The sequence below is a fragment of the Triticum dicoccoides genome, chromosome 2A, assembly GCF_002162155.2.
Source record: "Triticum dicoccoides isolate Atlit2015 ecotype Zavitan chromosome 2A, WEW_v2.0, whole genome shotgun sequence".
Taxonomy (NCBI): Eukaryota; Viridiplantae; Streptophyta; class Magnoliopsida; order Poales; family Poaceae; genus Triticum; species Triticum dicoccoides.
The window spans coordinates 628498161-628523644 of record NC_041382.1 but is presented as its reverse complement, the minus strand read 5'-3'; positions in this window follow the sequence as shown (position 1 = coordinate 628523644).

Here is a 25484-nt window from a genome sequence, read left to right as displayed (position 1 = left end):
AGGGTGCAGGGCGAGGAGGCAGGCCCGACGACGGCCGAGGTTGGGAGGGGAGGAAGCAGAGGAGGGAGGCGAGGGCCGACGAGGTCGGGGCAAGCGTGCCGGGGTCGGGCGCGGCGGGGTCGGGGGCGAGCGCGCCGGGGTCGGGGGCAAGCGCGCCGAGGTCGGGGGCGGGCGCGGTGGTGCGACGGGGTCAGGGAAGAGAGAGTGGGGATTTGGGGGAAAAGAGGCGGGATGAAGCAGGGAGAGGGAGAATTTTGGGTTAAGTGGACGTAGCAGTAGTGCGTTTACACGAAACGCGCTACTACTACCTTGACTAGTTGTAGCGGTTTTCTGTAGAAACCGCTACTGCTACCTTGACTAGTTTTAGCGATTTCTGCAGAAACCTCTACTGCTACCTTGACTAGCTATAGCTCTTTTTCACTAAAGCGCTACTGCTATAACCAGTTTCCCTTTTTTCTTTTCCTCAGCATAATAGGAACATATATATTACATCATTGGACCCTTGCATAATAATGGCTAAGTGTGTATACAAAATAGGAACATATATATATTACATCATTGGACCCATGCATAATAATGGCTAATTAAGTGTGTATACAAAATAGGAACATATATATATATATATATATATTACATCATTTGACCGATTCCTCAGCGTTGACGTTTTCGTTTTTGAGTCAGCTTCTTTCCCTTCTTGTTCATCGAAGAATAATTGAGCCCCTCATTGTGACTTTGCCTTTTCCATGGAGTACGATTTTTCTTTGGTAATTTAGTATTGATTCTTCTTTTGACGTATACTTCATCATCATCGTCATCTTTCCTCATTGGGTTGCCATACTGATCATAGTCTTCCTCGTTGGCGACTCCATCCATTCCAATGATGTTTCTTTTGCCTTTCCTCACGACAACACGACTGGGATTGCATGGGTCGGTTATGAAGAAGCATTGTGTCACGTGCTTAGCGTGTACCCATGGCTTGTTTTTTGCGATAGCATTCACGGTAGCACTATTGGCATCGGGTATAGTCATGGTAGTGAAAATCCGGCTTTCTCTTTCGACATTCTTAGCCCATCTGACACGGAACATTGTCGTGTTGTGTAGTCCAGAGTAGTCAAGCTCCCAGATCTCCTCGACCCTTCCATAAAATCGTTCAGTTGCGCCGTTGTCGCTGCCGGTCATGCATTCCATCGTCACCCCTGAGTTCTGATATTCATCACTGTCCATATCTTTGGCCTCCGTGTAGAACGTGTATCCGTTGATATCATATGCCTGATAGGTTACGAGGTTGGGCGAGGGGCCATGTGCTAAGGCGTATATGAGCAATCCGTCCTTAGAGCCCTCCTCCGGGGGATTAGCAATAATATGCTCTTTGAACCAATGCAGGAAAGTGGAGTTGGGCTCTCTAGTAACTTCGCGTCCGTCCTGCATACCCCCCGGTCACGATACTTCTTTGCGATAATTTCTTTGTGCAGTGCCACGAAAGGATCTACCTAGTCTAGGTGTTGTAGCACTACCAAGTTTGCTCTGTCAAAGTCGCTGCGTCGATCTGAGTATGCCACGTGCAGTTCCCTGCAACCGTTGCAGTGACCTTCTCCTTCGAGGCTCCCATCATGCTTGTTAACGGGCAAACCAACACTAACACCAGGTGGCTGGTCTGCGCCATATAGAAAATTCTCACAGAAAGAGATGCACTCTTGTGTCAAATAGCCATGGACGATGCTTCCATCCGGACGGGACATGTTACGAACGAATCCTTTGATGATCCCATTCATCCTCTCAAACGGCATCATGTTGTGCAGGAATGACGGCCCCAGGTCTATTATGTCATCCACAATATGGACACACAGATGCACCATCACGTCAAAGAACGCGGGCGGGAAGTACATCTCAAGCTCATTCAGTATCACAACAATCTCTTCCTGTAGCCTTTGGAGCTGCTTCACACTGATCGACTTTCGAGGGATGACGTCGAAAAAGTTGTAGAGACCAATAAGCATGTCACGGACATGCTTGCCCATTATCCCTCTAAGGGCAACAGGTAATATCTGCGTCATCATCACATGACAGTCATGAGACTTCATCCCGCTAAACCTTTTCTTGTCCGTGTCTAGATATCTACTTATCTTACCACAGTAACCGGAACTAACTTTGACTCCGGTAAGGCACTTAAAGAATTGATTGATCTCAGCCTGACTTAAGGTGAAGCAAGAAGGCGGGCAATAATCCTCATTCTTTATTTTCTTGCCCTTCTCCCGTGCCTCTGTCTCCGTCTCTGTCTCGTCTGACATTTTACGTGGCGGCATGTGCAGATCTTCCCTGATTTCCAAATCTTGCAAGTCTTTTCTTGCCTTCGGCCCATCCTTGGTCTTATCCGGCATGTTCATCAGTGTTGCGAGCAAGCTCTCAAGGACATTCTTACAGATATGCATTTGATCAAGGCAATGAGGTGTATCGAGTTTGTGCCAGTACTCCAAGTCCCAGAACACAGACTTCGTCTTCCATACCTTTAGCAGTGGCTCCGGCGCCTTTCTCATCATCTTTCCCGGCGCGGGGCACTCCTTCCAGTTTTTCAACAGCTCATCGATTTCGGCACCGCTCCGCTTACGTGGAGGTCCTCGATGCTCAGCGTGACCATTGAATAGATCTCCACGGTTTCTCCACGGGTTGTCCTGTTCGAGCCATCTTCGATGCCCCATGTACACGATTTTCCCAGACCCGCCATCTTTCCTTGACGTTAGCTGCAGAGACGTCGTATCATCCATGCACCGCGTGCATCCGCAATATCCATGGCACACCTGGTCTGCCACATATCCGTAACCAAGATAGTCGTGCACTGTCGTGATCAGCACGGCTCTCATGTTGAAATACTCGCCTTTGCTAGCGTCTCATGTCTTGGCCGGTGTTTTCCATAACGTGTCTAACTCCTCCTGAAGTAGCCCCAGATACAAATTAATATTATTTCCTGGTTGTTTCGGCCCTTGAATAAGCATGCTCATGTGAATGTACTTCGATTTCATGCACAACCAGGGGGAGGTTGTACATCCATACAAACACGGGCCATGTGCTATGGTTGGTGCTCTGGTTGCCAAATGGATTCATGCCATCGGTACACGCGCCGAGCATGATGTTCCTTGCATCACATTCAAAATACCGGTAGAAGTTGTTCAACACTCTCCACTGGCTTCCATCCTTGACGTGTCTCAGCTTCGGATCATCTCCATCGTCGGGCTTCTTCCTCTCCGCGTGCCAGCGCATTAGCTTTGCTTCCTTGGGATCTACAAAATACCTCTGGAGACGGGGAGTGATCGGTAAGTACCATACCACTTTCTGGGGACATTTCTTCCCGGCCTTCTTGTATCGAGAAGCATTGCACACCGGACAACTTGTTTTTTCCGTGTGCTCCTTCCGATAAATTATGCTATCGTTGATGCATGCATGGTATCTAACATGTGGCAGATCAAGAGGGCACACGATCTTCTTGGCCTCATCAACACTACTAGGACATAGATTACCCTCGGGAAGAACATCCTTTAGGTACTTGAGATGCTCATCGAGGCTAGTGTCGGTCCATTTGTTTTTAGCCTTCGTCTTCAACACTTGGAGCATGAAAATCAAGCGGGTCACCTCAGGATTGCAACCATCATACAATGGAGTGTTCGAGTCTACCACCAGTTGCTCCAACTTAGCCTCCTCTCTAGAAGCAGCTCTCTCAGTACTCGTCTCCTTGCGAAGCAATGCTTGAACATGAGGGTCCCGCACGATTGAACTTAGTACCGACGAACTCTGCTGCGTGGAGTCCATGTCGTTCTCTCCGCCGACATGTCCGGCCCCTTCTCCGCCGCCATGTCCGGCCTCTTCCCCGCCGCCATTATCGATCATCTCTTCGTCTTGCCCCGTGTCATCATTGCCTGCCCCGTCGGCATCCTCAACATCGTCATCCTCATCTTCAGTTATCCACCGAGTATAGCCATCCATGAAACCAGTCATGAGAAGTGCGCTTTGACACGACCATCGACATGGGGGTCAAGCCAAACTATTCCTTTGCATTGTCGACACGGACATAAAACCTCTGTCAGGTTATTTTCCTTCATGTCCTGCACCGCCGACCGCAACCACCTGTCCACCATCGTTCCACTGACCATCGTGAACTCTGCACGGTAATAATAAACAAATTGATTATAAAAATGCGTGCATTCATCAAAGTCATACAAAAATTCGGCATGACCTTCCTTAAAAGTAGGACATATATAGATCTAGAGTTTGCCTGGAATTCGCCGAAACGGAAATAAATCGACATTTCGGCAAAACATAAGCAACTCAAATGCACAATTTGGCGTCAACTCATGCCACACATACAATTTCCATAAAAATATCACACACACATGCATAAACATATTTCCATTTTGCAAAAGCATGAAATATTAATCACACCTCTATCTCGAGATCGAGCACACGGTGGAGATGATGATGTAGGGAGGTCAAAAGTGCACAAAGCTCTTCTTGACAAAGAAAGATCTAGTTAGGGGGCAAATAGGTCACTTAACTAAATGCTACATCTACCTAGCTAGCTAATTTGGGAGGAGACAACTTCAACTAGTGAAGGGGGGAGGAAAAAGAGAAAGGAGATGAATTAATGGAGGTGGTGTAGTTATAGCTAGGAGTAATGAAGAGAGAGAAAGGTAGGTAGAAGAGGGAGAGTAATGGGGGGAGAAGTATTGAGGAAGAAGAAGAGTGAGAGAGGGAGGATGTGGGAGGTAGGGGAAAGGGAGGAGAGGAGATGGGGAGGGGGAGGTGGAAAAGGTGGTGGGTCCTGCGTCTTAGCAGTAGCGCGGGAGAGAAAGCGCGCTGCCGCTAAGAGCATAGCAACAACGCGCTTTCCTGTCACGCGCTACTGCTAAACGGTCCAACCCTGTGCACATTTTCAAAATTAGCAGCAGCGAGGTGACAAAAAAGCGCACTGCTACTATGGCATTAGCAGCAGCGCGCTCCCTGGCGCGGTGCTACTGGTAAACTTATGTCGTTGTGTACTGTCGATGGATTTTTGTAGCAGCGCGGTTTAAGCGTCACGCGCTACTGCTAAGTTTGCACTAGTAGCGAGCTTTCCGTAGCCGCGCTACTACTACTTAGCAGCAGCGCCTGTTTTTATGCCGCGCTGCTGCTAAGATTCTGTGTATAAGGTTTTCCCTAGTAGTGTGGGTTTATTGTGGAAGTTTTTCATCCAGAGTGGTTAGCCAATCCGGTGCTGGTTCTTAAGAAAAACGGCACTTAGCGCATGTGTGTGGACTACACAAATTTAAACAAGGCTTGCCCTGCAGACCCCTTTGCTCTCCCTCGCATTGATCAGATAATTGATGCTACAGCGGGTTGTGACCATTTGTGTTTTTTGGATGCTTACTCTGGTTATCATCAGATCAAAATGGCAGTTAAGGACCAGGAGAAGACAGCCTTTATAACTCCCTTTGAAGCCTTATGCTATGTTTCCATGCCCTTTGGACTCAAGAGTGCCCAGGCAACTTACCAGCGATGTGTTCAGAATTGCCTTCATAAGCAAATTGGGCGCAATGTTCATGCGTATGTGGATGATATTGTGGTCAAATCCAGAAAGGAGGAGACATTGATAGATGATCTACGGGAAACCTTTGACAATCTCTGGGTTTACAAGATGATGATCAATCCGGAGAAGTGTGTTTTCGGTGTCCCGGCAGGCAATCTCTTAGGCTTTCTGGTTTCAAACAGAGGCATTGAGGCTAATCTGGAAAAGATTGCAGCAATTACGTCCTTGGCTAAACCGGCGTGTATTAACGGTGTGCAACGTTTGGCCGGCCGGATTACAGCCTTGAGACGATTTATCAGCCGCCTTGGAGAGAAGGCCATCCCCTTATATCAGATGCTCAAGAAAATAGATAACTTTGTCTGGAGTGAGGCAACTGATAAGGCGTTTGGAGATCTGAAGAGGCAGCTAGTGGAACCGCCCGTGCTGGCAGCACCGATCGATAAAGAGCCATTATTATTATATGTGGCTGCTAATGCCCGGGCTGTCAGCGTAGCCATTGTGGTAGAGCGCAAGGAGCCTGGCAAAGAGTATCCAGTTCAACGGCTAGTTTATTATATCAGTGAGGTGCTCATTGAGTCAAAGCAGAGGTATCCACATTGGCAGAAACTGGTGTATGGGGTGTTTATGGCAACCCGGAAGCTCAAACACTATTTTCAGGGCCATCCTGTCACAGTGGTCAGTTCAGCCCCTCTGGGTGACATCATTCAAAACAGAGAGGCAACTGGCCGGATTGCCAAGTGGGCCATTGAGCTTGGACCTCACGGGCTCAAATATATACCCCGCACGGCGATCAAGTCCCAGGCACTTGTAGATTTCATCAACGATTGGACGGAGTTACAGGCACCTGAGGAGAAACCAGATAATACGTATTGGACTATTCATTTTGATGGATCCAGACAGTTAGAGGGTTCGGGGGCTGGAGTCGTATTAACTTCCCCACGAGGTGACAAGTTTTGTTATGTCCTCCGTTTAATGTTCCCTTGTACTAACAATGCAGCTGAATATGAGGCTTTACTCCATGGTCTTCGGATGGCTAAAGAGATGAATTTGAGCCGGGTTAAGTGCTTCGACGATTCAGATCTAGTGGCTCAGCAAGTGTCTGGCACTTCGGATTCTAAGGACCCACTCATGGCTGCATATCGGCGAGAGGTGGACGCAGTGGCTGGTCACTTTAAAGGTTATCAGGTGGACCATATAGACCGGCGGAAGAATGAAGCGGCGGACGCTTTAAGTCGTCTTGGCTCCCAACGTAAACTGGTTCCGCCCAATGTCTTTCTTGATGTATTGCACAATCCGTCAATCAAAATACCAACCGAAGAAGATTTGGCTATTCCTGATCCGGAGGCTCAGTTGGTGGCAGCTCTGCATGCCATACCGTATAGGACGATCCCATATCTGGATTACATGAACCGGGGCAAGTTACCACCTGAGGAAACGTTGGCTCGACAGATAATCCGGCGGTCCAAGTCCATGACCATACTCAACGGGGAGTTACATCATTACAGTGTTTGAGGAGCAATTCAGCGATGTGTTTCTCCTCAAGAAGGTTGTGAGATTTTGCGAGAATTCATGAAGGGGATTGCGGTCACCATGCCGGTTCAAAGTTGTTGGTTGCCAAAGCTTTTCGCCCCGGTTTTTACTGGTTGACGGCGCATGCTGATGCGGAGGATTTAGTCAAAAGATGTGATGGATGTCAAAAATTTGCCCGCCGTGCGCACGTTCCGGCTCAAGAGTTGCGGATGATTCCAATTACGTGGTTGTTTGCAACTTGGGGGCTGGATATGGTTGGACCCTTCAAGCGCTCCAAGGACAAGAAGACCCATCTGTTAGTAGCAGTTGATAAATTCACTAAATGGGTAGAGGCAGAGCCAGTCAGCAAGTGTGATGCAGCCACAGTGGTTCAATTCATCAAAAAGGTGATATTCCGGTTTGGCTTTCCACATAGCATTATAACAGACAATGGAACTAACTTATCCAAAGGGGAGATGGAAGAATTCTGTCAACGTGAGCACATCCGGCTTGATCTAGCATCAGTGGCTCACCCCCAATCTAATTGTCAAGCGGAAAGGGCAAATCAAGAAATTCTACGGGTATCAAACCAAGGCTTATGGTTCCCTTAAAGTGGATGTCGGGTTGTTGGGTCGAGGAGCTACCTTCTGTGTTATGGAGCATCAACACCACACCCAATAGGTCTACGGGTTACACGCCTTTCTTCATGGTTTATGGAGCGGAGGTGGTTCTTCCTAGTGACATCCGTCACGATTCGCCCCGTGTGGCAGCTTATGTTGAAGCAGATAATGAGAAGGCACGTCAGGATTCTCTGGACCTGTTGGATGAAGAGCGGGATCTTGCAGCAGCACGTTCGGCGATTTATCAACAAGATCTTCAACGTTATCACAGCCGCCGGGTTAAAACTAGAACCTTTCAAGAAGGTGATTTGGTGCTCTGGCTCATCCAGGATCAGACTGATATGCACAAGTTATCCCCCCCTTGGGAAGGACCCTTTGTGGTCAGCAAAAATCTTCACAACGGATCCTACTACCTCATTGATGTTCGAGAGCATGAAGACTCACGTCAATCGGAGGAGGAGACAAAGCGGCCATGGAACATAGCTCTCCTTCGGCCTTATTATACTTGAAGCCATAGGCTCTTCACCTGTACATATTTATGATAGTGTATATACCATATAATAAACCGGAGCCTCCATTATAAGCGGGGTATCTGTTCTTTCTTATATCATATGTGTGCTTTTACAAGTTAACGGTCAAAGCGGAGTCTTTGTTAAACCGGCTTTAGCAGCTGCATAAAGATAAAGAAAATCACTAGGGGGCTTGGTCATGTTTGAACCACAGCTACACCTCTTGATAGGCATTTCAGCCACACAAGGAAAAATTTGTGGAGCCAAAGAGGGTATTGTACACAGTACAAACTCAAACATAGGCACACGCTGAGCATCGCTCACAAAGTTTCTTGGGGGCTCTTTTTTGCAAAGCAACAAGGAGTTTGAAAGGACCCTCGTAATTGGCTATCAAGCTACGGCTTGGACGCCTGGTGTATTCACCTAAAACCCTGGGTTAACCTACCTTCATCAAGCAAGCCACTCCTCTCTAGGTAATTCTGGCATGACCCATCGAACGTTTGACAAGTCAATCTTTTATAGACCCTGAACTTGTCACAGTTAAAACGATGATTGGTTAATTGGAGGCCCATCTTAAAAGGCTTTGTTAAATGGTTTAACTCAGAGGCCTGGCAGCCCATGAAAAGCCTCGATTTGGAGCCTGGCAGCTCGTAAAAAGCCTCGCATATTTTCCTATTTGAATTTTGTTTATTGACAATCATAAGTATTTTTTGATAAACCGGCGTCCTTGACCCGGCTTGCTTTCCAACCACCAGTTGTTGGCACATGATCAATTATAAACCGGTGGTCATTGACCCGGTCTGGTTTGACTAAATCACCAGTGTTATAAAGAAAATCCGGTAGTTATACCGGTCCGGTTTAATAGATAGACCGGCATTATGAAGATGAAATTATCAAACGTATCGGGTTGGTGTTAAACACCTTTGCTGTATACACGTTTGGTCAATCAATGAGGTATGTTTTGTACATTATTTTTTGTACAAGCACTTGATTATTCAACTAAAGTACTATATACTTCTTGGATATTATGACATGTTTGGCGGTAAACCGCTAGACACTTTTAAGTTTTTTGAACCCAAGAAGGCAAGTCATCATAGGCTATGCATAAAATATATCCTGAAGGGCGGCACAGATTGTCACAAAGCGTTATGAAACATGCTCGATGGCATGGCAGATAAACAAAGTTTTAGCTATCCTATTACATGAAGCTTCAAAGCGGTTCAAACAGTGCCATTGTTTTTCACAGTAGCCATATAAACCACCGACCGGATCAGGACTCTTCATCACGACGGTTTGACGGTTGCGGATCAATTGGTGTCGGCACTTCTTCATCCCTCCCCAGCCGCTGGAAATCAGCCATTGACCAATCGATTCCGGTTAAAGCTTGGAACACTGCTTCCTCATGGATAAGATCAGAAGGGTTAATATCAGGGGCATAAGTGTGCTTACGAATTGGAGGCACAAGTTCTTTGACTTCATGGATATCAGTCGGCTGTCTTTTCCCTTCTGCATCATAAAACAGTTGAAATGGGACAAATCGGTGTCCTCAGCCAATTTGCTGGCCGCTGGCCGCATCTGTTTGGTTAGCCGCCGAAGATCATCATTGTCAAAGTTTGAACCGTCTTCTTTAATGCCTGGATATCCTTTAATGATATCCTCCACTTCAAGGTCTGGAATCCAGGCCTTGGCTCAAATAAGGTCGATTAATGCTCCTGCTCTCGCAGCGGCTCTTTTCAACTCGCCAATACGCGCCGGTAACATGCCCAGCTTCTCAAGGGTCTCCTTAATCAACATTGGCGCCGGTTTGTTATAAGCTGCTGTACTAATGGCTCGCTGAGATCCAGAGTATAGCTGCTCAACCAATGTATATGCCGCTTTGAGCTTCATTCGCATATCTGCACCAAGATGAGTGATCCGAATTCCTGCCAAAGATTTTATCAATATTTTGGTCAGTTTTAAGATTCATTGACTGGTGCAACATACATAAGCAAACACTTACCAAAGATTGCAGAGGTCATAGCATTGATTTGGCGCTTCAAACCGGCTAGTTCTTCAACCACCGGTTTCAGGGCTTCCTCAGCATCTATAGCTCTTTTGGTCAAACCGGCTTTTTCGGTTTCCCATTCAGCATGATCTCGATTGAAGGATTCTTTCAATTTTTCCATTTCGGCCAGGGCCTGCGTCAGCTCCTCTTTGGCTTTTGCAGCTTCGGCTTGTTGAGACTTCACATTTTCTTGCAAGTCGGAGTTTTGGGCATCTTTGCTTCTCAGTTCAGCCTGCAACATTGAAGGTATATTCAACAAAACAACATATTTATGCACTAAGTATAAAGCATATAACAAGTTATCCACTTCATACTTAGGGGCTAATGCCTATTTGCTCTCAAATACTACCCTCTATACAAGTCTCCAGAACAATGCAAGCATTATCCTTGACACTTGGGGGCTAATGTATGTTTGTTCTAAATCGGCGGTGTGGATTAAAAACCGGATTAACTTGCCAAGTTAAACCGGCCTTTGGGGGCTATGCTGCAGAACGTTATCTAATTTTTTCAAACATGAGTCTTATCTATGATTGAGGACACGCCTTTGCAAAGATCAATGATGGGATGCTTGAAGTGTTACAAAGACCTGGTTTATGATTAACAATCATAAAACGGCTCTTGGAGGCTACTTCGAATAGTATTTCAGCTATAAATCAATGTACAAAGGAGAAGCATTTACCTCATATCGTTCTTTCATCAAATTCACCAAACCGGCTTCATAATCCCGGTTTGAGTGCAGACGATTCAGGAAGCCGGAATGAAGTTCATCAGCGTTAAGATGAGCATAGTTTGATAAGTCGCTACCTCATTTACCTTTATCCCTGGCAATTTGCTCTTCTTTGGCACTATGCTGAGCCAAAATGACGGGATTACCAGGAGAGCTGTGGCCTGTTCCAGTAATAATAACATCATCACCTTGGCCTTCAGGATTTTTGGTGGATGATGATGGAATTTCAGTGTCTTTCATTGGATTAGCCTGGTTTGGTTCTGCCGGTTCAGTATCAGGGGCGGCAGGTTCATCATCTGTTGGTTTGTTAGTATATTGGCCGTCAAGGGGCGGATCATCAAAAGTTGTTTCAGGATGAAGGCCTTCCGGTTCACCAGTCTGCTCCGGTTCACCTCTTGGTTCTTCTTCCTCGGCAACAGGGTCTTTTGGCAGATTAGTGACCCGAGCTTTCTTGCTGGGTCTAGCTTTGGCCCTGCAAACAGAATAAAAAAGGATGAACATCCTGTTCAAAAGATATAGGGCGCATTGAAAGGAAAGGTTTTTCATAACTCACCCGGCCACAGTTTTCAAAGGGGGGAGTTGAATTGTTGTCGATTCACCAGAAGAGGAAGGAGGTGTCAACTGATAATTTGAATCAGGCAGATTAAGAGGCTATCTGAAATAACCTGCCTTGGGGTAAGAATGGTCAGAAGTAGGAGAGACCTCAGACCGGCGCTTCCGAACCGGAGTATCAGGTAAACCGGTAGAGGTGGCCTGTTGGCCACTGTGCCGGGTTGTCTGGCGAGCTTCATGCTGTTGAGTCTTCAAAATAAATGTTGGATCCAAGTGAGCAAGAGGATGAGAAAAGCTTACTTTCCGGATTGCTTGGCGAGTTTTTTGTGTTGGCATAGAGTCTGAACCGGAGGAAAGGGTAATTACCTCTACGTCATCAGCCTGACTAGCTTCTGCCTCCTCCTGAGGAAGATCATTGTTAACAAGATGCATAAAAAGAGAGCCAAGTGAGTCAAGTGCTACCTCAACTTCTGGGTCATCAGTATCATCATCAAGTTCCATATTAATCCGGTAAGCCGTTTTCCGCTTTGACGTCCGTTTTACGGCTTTGGTCTTCGGGCGGGTTGGTTTGACCACTTTGTCTCCAGTTGGCTTTGCAACTTTCTCTATGGATTTCTGTTTCCAGAAAGGGTCATCACCCTATATATATAAAGAAGAAGGGTTACAGCTTGTATAAATTAAAGATATTAGAGATGAAGAGGAAGTGTAATGCTTACAGCAGGCGGTTTGTTCTTGGTACAGAAGGGACTCAGACCAGTTTGACTACAGACCAGTTCCGATTCATTCAGAATTTTCTTTACAGCTTCGGTAACTTCTTCCTCAGATAATTGGATATTGCAGTGGCGTTGAGGATCGTCAACTTCACCAGTATATTCGCACATTAAACCAGGACGCCGGCTTAGCGGCAAGATACTCCAGGATATCCAACAGCGCACAAAATCCACGCCTGTTAAACCGTTTGCCATAAAGGCCTGGAGCTTGGCGATTTGAGGAGCGTATTTTGCCCTTTCTGAAGAGCTCAGGCGTTGTGGCATTGGGTGAGTATTGGATAATCTATGATCACAGAAGCCGGGGAGGGGATTTTCATCCTCAGGCGAAGTGTCTCTGCAATAGAACCATGTTTGGTTCCATTCCTTTGGGTGGCTATGGTGTTTGGCATGAGGAAATTCCACTTCTTTCTGCTTTTGAATCGAGACACCACCAAGCTCTGTATTCGGGCCATTCACAAACTCTGTGCGCCGGTTTAAGTGAAAGAAATCCCGGAACAATTCTGCAGTTGGTTCTTCTTGTAAATAGGCTTCACAGAAGACTTGGAAATTACATAAGTTGGAGACTGAGTTGGGACCAATATCTTCTGGATGCAGTTGGAAGCTGGCAAGTACATCTCGATAAAATTTTGACCCTGGTGGTTTGAAACCATGGCCTATATGGTCAACAAAGATTACCACCTCACCTTGTCTTGGGGTTGGAGGATTCTCTGTTCCTGGAACTCGCCATTTGATCTCAGTTTTCTTAGGCAGAGAGCCGATGCTAACCATGTCATTCAATTGATCATCAGTAACCTAGGAACGAGCCCAGTTGTAGGCAGTGAATTGTTTGGCCATTGCAAAGCAAACAAACTGAAAATGAAAGGCCGGTTTATAAATTACGCATGATTATACACAAGAGACAAGGGAATAAGAAACATGCTGATATGATAAATGGTACAACCCGGACACTAGTATAATGAGAGAGAAAGGTAATGCTAGCACAGGGTTGATCAGACACTGTTAAACCGGAGCATAATTGTGAAGGTAATATACTCTTCCGGTTTATCAGAGGGCTAATGGCATAGACTATTTATACAATACTAAACCGCTTATATGGGTGCAAGGAGAAACGGATCTCACAGGAACATAGAAACAGATCTCACAGTGATGTATAAAACTTTCGGATCTAAAGCTAAGATAGAAAAGCAAAAATAATTGGATCTTGAAGGGGTGCAGAACTGAAGCAATTTTTGACAGACTAGATCAGTTCTTTGCGCATAAGGATTTGTGTTGACCATGGTAGGTAAGCTACGGCAAGAGATGCATCAAGCATGAGGTGTCCATCTATTAAAGGAAGAACAGGGAAGAATAGCACTGATGAACTTCGGAAGAACGACGAAGAATGTCGAAACCCTAGAACAGATCTATGGTGAAAAAAGCAGAGAACTTACCGAAGCTGGTGAGGAAGCGGAAGGGCGCCACAGTATTCTGGTGTGTTCAGGCTGATGCAGCGGCCAAGGTCGGAGCAGAGGCGACGGTCGATGGTGGCGGCAGAGCTCCAGAGGCTGAGCGGCACGAGGAAGACGACGCGAAGAGGCACGGGGGGAAACGGTGAAAATGACCCCTCGGTCTTATTTATAAGGCGAAGTGATAACATGGCAAGTACGGGAATCGAGGAGCCCAAAAAATGGATAAGTTAATAAAGGTGTCGCCTCGATGACTAGATATATATATTAAATGAAGGAAATCTCCGACATCAACGGATGGATGACGCCAGGGCGGTTTATCGTAATTTTAAAGTATGGCGTCACGGCGGTTTACAAGATCAAAAATGAAGATAAGAGAGAAGATTTTTTCTAAAGTGTGGAAGATTGACATGAACAAGTTCAAACCAATCTGGGGCGTAATGTTGGGGATATTACTACTGGAGGTAAACCGGCCTTATGTAGCCGGGTTGACTCTTTGAAGATTAGAAGCCCATGAAGATGTGAAGATGATGGCGCTTTACGGAGGGCCCAAAGGCGGGTTACAGTCTGTAAATGTAAACCGGCCTAGTCATGTAACTTGTATAGTAAGATAGAAAGATTGAGGCCGAACCGGATACGTTTATAATCCGGCTTCGGGACTCCGTAGCCCGGTGGGCGTCAACCTATGTATATAAAGGGACGAACAGGCCGCGGTTTAGGGACAGACAACAATAACTCGAGACCCATACAAAGCGGATTTGCTCCCTGGCCTTCGAAATCCTAGCAATCCCAATCACAACTAGACATAGGCTTTTACCTTCATCGAAGGGGCCGAACTAGTATAAACTCCCGTGTCCCCTTGTCCGGTTTAACCCCTTTAAGCTAACCCGTTGCGATGGCTCCACGACTAAGTCCTTTCATGAGGACATCTGTCGTGACAAACCAACGACAGTACCTCCCTGCTAAACTTATAGCAAGGCACACATCAGGTCTGGTACACAGGATTGCATACATGATAGAGCCTATGGCTGAAGCATAGGGAACACCTTTCATTTTCTCTCTATCTTCTGCAGTGGTCAGGCATTGAGTCTGACTCAACTTCACACCTTGTAATATAGGCAACAACCCTTACTTTGCCTGATCCATTTTGAACTTCTTCAAAACTTTATCAAGGTATGTGCTTTGTGAAAGTCCAATCAAGCGTCTTGATCTATCTCTATAGATCTTGATGCCCAATATATAAGCAGCTTCACCGAGGTCTTTCATTGAAAAATTCTTACTCAAGTATCCTTTTATGCTATTCAGAAATTCAGTATCATTTCCGATCAATAATATGTCATCTACATATAATATCAGAAATGCTATGGAGCTCCCACTCACTTTCTAGTAAATACAGGCTTCTCCAAAACTCTGTACAAAACCATATGCTTTGATCACACTATCAAAGCGTATATTCCAACTCCGAGAGGCTTGCACCAGTCCATAAATGGATCGCTGGAGCTTGCACACTTTGTTAGCACCTTTTGGATCGACAGAACCTTCTGGTTGCATCATATAAAACTCTTCTTTAAGGTGTCCATTAAGGAATGTAGTTTTGACATCCATTTGCCAAATTTCATAATCATAAAATGCGGCAATTGCTAACATGATTCGGACGGACTTAAGCATCGTTGCGGGTGAGAAGGTATCATCGTAGTCAACTCCTTGAACTTGTCAAAAACCTTTCACAACAAGTCGAGCTTTGTAGACAGTAACATTACCGTCAGTGTCAGTCTTCTTCTTGAAGATCCATTTATTCTCTATGGCCTACCGATCATCAGGCAAGTCAACCAAAGTCCATACTTTGTTCTCATACATGGATCCCATCTCAGATTTCATGGCCTCAAGCCATTTTGTGGAATCTGGGCTCATCATCGCTTCCTCATAGTTCATAGGTTCATCATGGTCAAGTAACATGACTTCCAGAATAGGATTACCGTACCACTCTGGTGCGGATCTTACTCTGGTTGACCTACAAGGTTCGGAAGAAACTTGATCAGAAGTTTCATGATCATCATCATTAGCTTCCTCACTTACTGGTGAGGAATCACTAGAACTGATTTCAGTGATGAACTATTTTCCAATAAGGGAGTAGGTACAATTACCTCGTCAAGTTCTACTTTCCTCCCACTCACTTGTTTCGAGAGAAACTCCTTCTCTAGAAAGGATCCATTCTTAGCAACGAATATCTTGCCTTTGGATCTGTGATAGAAGGTGTACCCAACAGTCTCCTTTGGGTATCCTACGAAGACACATTTCTCCGATTTGGGTTCGAGCTTATCAGGTTGAAGCTTTTTCACATAAGCATCGCAGCTCCAAACTTTAAGAAACGACAACTTGGGTTTCTTGCCAAACCACAATTCAAAAGGTGTCATCTCGATGGATTTAGATGGTGCCCTATTTAATGTGAATGCAGTTGTCTCTAAAGCGTAACCCCAAAATGACAGCGGTAAATCAGTGAGAGACATCATAGATCGCACCATATCTAGTAAAGTACGATTATGACGTTCGGACACACCATTACGTTGTGGTGTTCCAGGTGGCGTGAGTTGCGAAACTATTCCGCATTGTTTCAAATGAAGACCAAACTGGTAACTCAAATATTCTCCTCCACGATCAGATTGCAGAAATTTTATTTTCTTGTTACGATGATTTTCCACTTCACTCTGAAATTCTTTGAACGTTTCAAATGTTTCAGACTTATGTTTCATTAAGTAGATATACCCATATCTTCTCAAATCATCTGTGAAGGTGAGAAAATAACGATATCCTCCGCGAGCTTCAATGTTCATTGGACCACATACATCTATATGTATGATTTGTAGTAACTCTGTTGCTCACTCCATTGTTCCAGAGAACGGAGTTTTAGTCATCTTGCCCATGAGGCATGGTTCACAAGTACCAAGTGATTCCAGAAGTCCATCAAAATGGAGTTTTTTCATGCGCTTTACACCAATATGACCTAAACAGCAGCGCCACAGATAAGTTGCACTATCATTATCAACTCTGCATCTTTTGGCTTCAATACTATGAACATGTGTATCACTACTATCAAGATTTAGTAAAAATAGACCACTCATTAGGGGTGCATGACCATAAAAGATATTACTCATATAAATAGAACAACCATTATTCTTTGATTTAAATGAATAACCGTCTCGCATCAAACAAGATCCAGATATAATGTTCATGCTCAATGCTGGCACCAAATAACAATTATTTAGGTCTAATACTAATCCTGAAGGTAGATGTAGAGGTAGCGTGCCGATGGCGATCACATCGATTTTGGAACCATTTCCCACGTGCATCGTCACCTCGTTCTTAGCCAATCTTCGCTTAATCCGTAGCCCCTGTTTCGAGTTGCAAATGTTAGCAACTGAACCAGTATCAAATACCCAGGCACTACCGCGAGCATTAGTAAGGTACACATCAATAACATGTATATCAAATATACCTTTCACTTTGCCATCCTTCTTTTCCGCCAAATACTGCCACGACCGGTTTTTCCGGGTAATAAATTTCCAGAAAAGACCGTCGTGCTCATCAGCCCCAGGATTACTGTTAGCTGATGAGGCTCCAACTGGATACAGAAATTCCAAGCAGAATACAACATATGTAGTACAAGACCATTCTGGCCTGAGAGTACAACAAATGGTTTCTAGTGGTTGACGGCGGAAGCGGTTTGTGAAACATCAATGTCTATGGGACTCCATTTCCCACGGGAACAGCTGACCAGGTTAACTCCTATCTTCGCGAGGCCGCTATCTCCATTGTGTGGGTTCCGGGGCTGGCATCGCGTCGTTCCTCTCCGAGCAAGAAAAATCAGGCCAAGACAATAGCCAGGGACAAGCCAGTGAGTACTTTGAATGTACTCGCAAACATCATGAACACAGGTATAATATAACAATGATGTTCTAAAAATATTCTATGCTCATGACGTCAGTCACAAACGATAAATGAAACTCTGATGCGTGCAAGCAAGTTATAAAAATGCAATAACAAGGTAGTATTAAAATTTATGAAAAAACAAATAACAAGCAATGCCATAGTCGGGCGTCTGAGCGACACCACATAAAGGGCTTAAAAAATGCCACAGTCGGGCGTCTGAGCGACACCACATAAAGGGCTTAAAAAAATGCCACAGTCGGGCGTCTGAGCGACACCACATAAAGGGCTTTAAAAGAAATGCCACAGTCGGGCGTCTGAGCGACACCACATAAAGGGCTTTAAAAGAAATGCCACAGTCGGGCGTCTGAGTGACACCACATAAAGGGCTTTAAAAGAAATGCCACAGTCGGGCGTCTGAGCGACACCACATAAAGGGCTTTAAAAGAAATGCCACAGTCGGGCGTCTGAGCGACACCACATAAAGGGCTTTAAAAGAAATGCCCCAGTCGGGCGTCTGAGCGACACCACATAAAGGGCTTTAAAAGAAACAATCATAGTGAATATCCCGGAGGTAGAACCATCCTTGAGATACTCGATATTAACAATAATATCACGGGTTAGTCATCAATAATAATAATCATAGTTATCACAAGTCACGAGTAGTAATTCCATTTCTGGTTAACAGTTTCACCTCCGAAGACCGACACTAAGACCGACACCTGACCCATCCCAGACTGTAATCCTTAACCATGGACACGGCTATTCGAATAGATTTAATCTCTGCAGAGGATGTACTCTTTACCCACGAGTAACGGATTTCTTTAGTCCATCGGGACTAATTCCGTCTACGGTCTTTTTGTTGAAAACACACCTAACTTGCACACACCAGCTTAACTCACACGTGTCTGGAATCACCCACGACACCTGTTAAGCAACTCTAAGTGGGGAGGCTACAACCTCGCGTAGCATGGGATCAAATTTATATCGCGCGCTCTAAGGGGTGGCCTCCCCTCTTGGTCCCAACCGGAAACACCCATGCCCCCGGACCAGGTGGCTTGCCTACCAGCTACAACCGGTACCTTCCACCATGGCCTCTCTGTACGGTGTGTGCTTGAAAGAGGTTGACAACTTACTGAACTGTACTCTACTTGCTGTAGAGACGAGTGGTAGCACGAAACAAGTATGGGGGTTACTGGCACAAGACTCGATCTACGGTCGACTCAGGAGGTTTAAGTATTCCCTGCATGGTTAGTATAACGAATATATTTCATCCAACAGAGTCACCTCTCATATCACCTTACCATGCTATACCAGACATAACCGTCCCGACGGAGACCGGCGACAAACGCATGCCTACCCAAGGCAGAGGTTTTCCCGGGTTCCTGCCGGTATGCATGCAAGGCACATGAGGGTGAATATTATCACAAGTGTGTTCATTTCCAACAGCCTGGAAATCATTAATATGCACTCATGCATATGATCATACCACATGAAATAATGAGTCCTTCGAAAATGCGGTGGTGTTATAATGTATCCACGATAACACCAAAAATATTATGCTGGGATTCAGAATGCTTGCCTTCAATGTTGTGGAGGGGTGGGGTGCTCTCCAAAACTTTTGAAAGTTTCTTCTCTCTCCCCAAAATCCTATTTAAAAATATATTTGAATTAACACACATTTCAAAAACAGTACAAGAAGTTGTTTGAAAAATTTTCAAATAAATCTTAAAATAAACTAGACCAAATTTGGGGAAGGTAGGAAAAAGAATCAACTCATTTGGAGTTATATTTAAAAAGTTATAGCCAGTCAAAGTTGTGGTCAAAATCTGTTATTTAAAATAAAACAGAAAAGAAAACGTTTCAGATAGAAATACGCTTTCGATGCAGAGGAGGCGTACTTTGGGCTTTACGCCTCCACTTAACCACGTGGACAGACACGGGGTCGCTGACAGTGGGTCCAGTGGGCCCACTGGTCAGGTTTGACCAGTCTTCTCCCTCCTCTTTCTCTGTCCCGAGCGGAGGCGGGACTCCGGCGATCGCCGCCGGCGATTGACGGCTCTGTTCGAGAAACCGAAGTCATCCACGGGTTCAGGGGGTCGAGGCGGTCCCGCCGGTGGGTGTTACGGCCTCGGAAGTGGACGGGGTCGTCGGCGGTGAGCTTCGCGGCGGACGGAGAGCTTCGGGAGCAGAGTGGTTTTGGGGCTACAGTGGTCCTCGATCAAAATTGAGTAGCGGGAATGGTTTATGGGAGGATGAGGGGGTTCTTGGTGGAGAGAACGGAGAGTGGGAGGCCCTGGTGGTGCCGAATTGGCCGGGGCAGTGGTGGCGGCTGCAGTTGCCGGAGGTGGGGAAGAAGACCTCCCCCGGGTCGATTGGCTGCCATGGGAGGACTAGGGGAGCATTCTAATGCTTCCTGTGTGCTCGGGGAGGCTCGGGGGCCTCTTTTTATAGCTCGTCGCGGTCGGTTCCGCGGCGGTCGGATAAGCTCTCCGGCGAACCACCTCCCTGTAGCTTGCAGGGCAACGTGGCGTGGCTGGGGTTGACGGCAGGAGCTAGCGGACGAGTGGGCACTGCTCCAGGGGCGAGCTGGCGAGCGGAGGTGGCTTTGGCGGTGCCGACATGGGCAGAGGCTGTCGGGCGGCGGCGGCGGCTAGCTCTTGGCTTGCCGGGCGTGGCGAGGGGCGGCTTGGCGCGTAGCGGTGAGAAAGAGAGTGCATGGCGAGGCTCTACAGTGTGGGCCAAAACCGTGGGGGCCAGTGTGTCGGCTCGGTGCGCGTGGCTGCAATTGGCGCGCTCTGGGCGCGTCCAGTGCACGCACAGAAGGTGTATGATGAAATGCCAGGGTGGCCAAGACTGCTAGGGATCAAGTGCAAATCCACAGGTCTGGGCTGGAGACCATTAGTAGGCTACTAGACAACATGGTTTGGACAGATGGACAAGTTCATCACACAAACTTATAATCATGCCAAAACTGATCATGCCCATAAGGTGTTTGACAAAATGCTAAGGGCACTTTGGCAGGTCTTGGAGTGGTCAAAAACTCCAGATGGGGGTCTCTTTAGATGCAAGAGAGAGTGGTGAGGTTAGTTGGCCAAAAGCAGAAACTTGCTAGAGTAAGTTTAACAAAACTTCAATTCTGGACAAAAAGCAAATGGCATTGTTGCAAACACTTAGAATCATCCAATGTGTCCACTCTCCTGGACTTAAGGGTTTGGCAAGGGGAACTACCAGTAGGAGAAATAATCATGGATATAGGAGCAACTAAAATGGTGGTTGCTGTACAAATCATCAAGTTGGTCCAGAATGGAAATGAGGTTGATTCACTCAAAATTTTCAAAGAACAGCACTAGGTTTTTGCATAATGTGGAATCATAGGCTATTACCAATATCCCATAATTTTGGTGGAGGCCAGGAAGAATTATTTAAAGGAGTTGTAGTGCAAAATGCACTCTGGACCAGAGAAGAAAAATTGAGTGTAGGGCTCAAAATATTACATGAATGAAATATATTGCTGCACAACAGTGATTTAAAAACATCACATGACATCTCCAAATTTTGGTTGGAATTTTAAGAGAATTTATGAAATGATTGTAGTTCAAAAATGGCCATTTAACCTTGAAAAATTATTTTCAAGAAAGTAAAGATCAAGCAACTTAATTATTTAATTAGTTACACTGATAAAAGGAAAGTTTTTCTTGAGAGGTTAAACAAGTCCAATAACACATTTGAAAAGTTTTCTCTTTGGGAAAAACTCATCATAACAGGGAAGGAAATGATTTAAAAATCAAAATGGAGCTCAGAAATCCAAAGTTTTAATTCCTGGAAAAATTTTAATTTATTAAAACAAGGCCAAAATTTTGGGGTGTCACAATACTATCCCCCTTAAGAAAAATCTCGTCCTCGAGATTTGTTAAAAGCGGTGTTAAGAAAATAATTACGCAATAAAGATGTGGCTACAGTGAGAGGGCAATAAGTGGTGAAAAACCACAGTGTGAAAATTGAGGCTGCGTGGAAAAGTCTACGGTTCGGGACAAAAACAGGTGATTTCTACGCTGGATAAAAATTTAGAATAACTCCTAAATTTAGATATACGCTGGTCGTACCCGAGAGCACAGTGCTCTCTCTGGCTGACAGGTGGGACTGGGGCCCACTGTCAGTCTCCCCTTCTCCCTCTGGCTCTTCCTTCTACTTCTTCTCTCCCGCGTGTTTTCTCGCGCTTTCTCCACCGGCGATGCCTAACTCGTAGGGCATCTAGGCCGTACCGTGGTAGTGCGCGGCGTGCTAGCTGCCGGTGCAGCGTGCACTCACCTCGCGGGCTAGTGCCCTGTCGGCACTGCTCGCGGATTCGACTCCGAACACCGGCGATCGGCGACGAGCGGCGTTGGTGGACTTTGCCCACCGTACACCGAGCTCGAGCTATAAAAACGGCCGGGGTGCCTCTCTCTTCTTCCTCGCACCTGGCCTCAATTCTCCTCCTCCTCCCTCCATTACTGCTTACCAAAGCTCGGGCGAGGCTCTAATGGCGGAGGCGATGCCGGATTGGTTTGTGATCCTGATATGCGGAGGGCTGGCGACACTGCTGGGGCTCTCTGTGCTCCTGTGCGCGATGATCTTCGACGAGTATTGCGACGCTGCGGCTCGGGTGTTGGCTCTCCGCGGTGGCGGTGATCATTTGGAGTAGATGGAGGTGTGTCGGGTGCTAACTGTTGTTAGGGGGGTGATTAGCTAGATGTAACGCCGTTGCAAAGTTTTGCAAACAGTGTATGTGTCTGAATGATTATGGTTGTGAGTCTGCTGCGTGGTGCTGTGTGAAATTAATTAATCCATGTCGTGAGAAGGGGCAGGTGTAGCAACTCAGGGAAAAGAAATCTCACTCCAGGATTTTGCGAGGGAAAAACAGTTAATTTAAAGGAGCATAAACCACAACAGAAACTACACACATTAGTAGAAGCCAAATAATTGACTCGTCGTACAAACTCAGGGTATCACGCATAAGTCACACACATAAATAAATGTTGCAAAGAACAAATACAGTAGTGACGTCTAAACTAAAAACGGTAACTGGACGGGGTCCTGATAAAATGTCTCTGGTAAAGGAATGCACTCTTCTTCTATCGGAGGCAGTGGATTGACCAGTCGATGTATGCGTCTCTTCGTGTCGGGTCTCAGTAGTCTGCCGATGGCAATCTGAGGATTTAAATCTGCGAGGCTCGGGAGATAATCCATCACTCGCTGGTTCAAATGCTCTTGAGCAATGATGTACTGGATAAGGTTGGCCAGAACTGGGTCTCTCTCAATACGTCCATCGGGAAAAGATGTTACTTCTCCGGGTGCTGCACGGCTCGGAAAGTAATAATATCCTCGTTCGCGGGCATAGGGTACTGCGGATCGAAGACGAGCAATCGCTTCTTTCGCAGCAGCTTCTATGGCCAGGTGTGGGGTTGGCATAGATTTCCCCACGAAGGAAACTTCTGTTGGATCTTGGTTGGAGTCTACGGGAGGGATGTGTACTGCCGCCCAATATTCCGAGGTGGATGGGGTGATCCTTGATTTGAACAGCTCGTACTGAGGTGGCTGGGTAGAACCCATGGTACTGCGGGTAAAATCCCACAATATTTTGACAAAGCTACCTGGGGTTGCATCTGGGGTTCTCAGATGAATGTTGGGGCTCGGCATGACAGGAAAAAGGGTGAGCGTGGTGCACAAGGTGAGGGTTGCTGGGTAAGGTCACAAGGTGGCCTTTATATAGCAATGGAGCTGGATTCGTTTTACCGTGGTGAAAGGTAATAAATTTGCCAGCTTAGCTCCAAAGGTCGGGTCAGTGTCAGAGATACACATATCTCATAAAGAGACGTGTTACTGTGGTTGTCGTCGGGTTGGTTTTGGTAGTTGTGCCCGGAAAAATATGCAGATATGCGCTGACCAAATATGCAAGGCTACTAATAAAACAGAGGCACAATGACAGGCTGCGTTAATATACACGGTTGCACGATTACAAGGTGAGGATACACTGAAAACTCGGTGCTACTCATACGGCTTAGTCTACCTCGTTCATGTCTAAACGGGCGTGGCTGGTGGATGTCGAGGTTTCTCCACGTGTCTCTCTGCCGGGATTAGTCGGAGATGGCGGAGGAACTGCAGGGTCGGGGTAGTGATGATGACCATCGCGGGGATGGTTGGCCACAACTCCGTTGGAGTGTGCTCCCAATATGCGACGAATCACTTCTGGGGTTATCGCAGCACCTTGGCCGATGGCTGGGGCAGATCTCGGGGTCTCGATCGGTTGTCCAAACAGCACAACTGGGTTGTCGGCGTTGGGCTCGTTTTCTCCTCTCGCCGGGGCTCGACGAACAAGCTCTCCACGAGCTGCGATTAAATCAATAGTGATCTGGTCGAACAGTGCCTCTAGTGCACTTACATAGCGCACTAGGTGCAACAATGCGGGGTCCGTCTCGTGATCTCCGTTGGCAACTTGGGGTGGTCTACCATACCCTTCACGTCTGGGGTAGTAGTGGAACGAGCGACAGTTAACTCTGGGCGACAAGTGCCTGAGATGAACTATAGCCTCTCGAGCGGCTAGCTGGATGGCTTGCGGCTCAAAGGAAGTTGTCCTTCCAGTGAACCTGTAGGGGCGCTCGGGTGCTAGACCCCTACCGTAGATGTGCACAGTGGCCCAGAATTGATGGTCTTGACCGCTCATGGGTCCTTGATACACAACATATTCTGGTGGCTCTTCTAACGCGTAGGCACGACGGGTGAGGTTTGCGAGGATGGTCACAAAACCTCCAAGGTTGGTTGTTGTGGTTTCGTTGTGCACTATAGGTCCAGGCATTGTGGCTCGGTTTGGGATAGCGGCTGTGCGGTGTGTGTTGGGACTAGCGTGCCCTTTTTATAGGAAAAAGGGGGCGGAGTCTTCCTTCACACGCTTGTGGGAAAGGACTATTTAGGGGCCGGTCACTGACGCATGAGTGACAGGTTAGGTTGATAGGTTGGGCACCGACTGCCAAAAGGTGTTAGGTCACTGTGTGGCTATCTTGCACGAGAAGCTTGGCTGGAATTTGGCTAAGGTCTAGTGGGTTGGTTTGCCTAAGTTTATCGACCTAGCTAAGATAGGATTAGCCAATGGTCAGCCTGGCTCTGATACCAAGTCTGCCACGACCGGTTTTTCCGGGTAATAAATTTCCAGAAAAGACCGTCGTGCTCATCAGCCCCAGGATTACTGTTAGCTGATGAGGCTCCAACTGGATACAGAAATTCCAAGCAGAATACAACATATGTAGTACAAGACCATTCTGGCCTGAGAGTACAACAAATGGTTTCTAGTGGTTGATGGCGGAAGCGGTTTGTGAAACATCAATGTCTATGGGACTCCATTTCCCACGGGAACAGCTGACCAGGTTAACTCCTATCTTCGCGAGGCTGCTATCTCCATTGTGTGGGTTCCGGGGCTGGCATCGCGTCGTTCCTCTCCGAGCAAGAAAAATCTGGCCAAGACAATAGCCAGGGACAAGCCAGTGAGTACTTTGAATGTACTCGCAAACATCATGAACACAGGTATAATATAACAATGATGTGCTAAAAATATTCTATGCTCATGACGTCAGTCACAAACGATAAATGAAACTCTGATGTGTGCAAGCAAGTTATAAAAATGCAATAACATGGTAGTATTAAAATTTATGAAAAAACAAATAACAAGCAATGCCACAGTCGGGCGTCTGAGCGACACCACATAAAGGGCTTAAAAAAATGCCACAGTCGGGCGTCTGAGCGACACCACATAAAGGGCTTACAAAAATGCCACAGTCGGGCGTCTGAGTGACACCA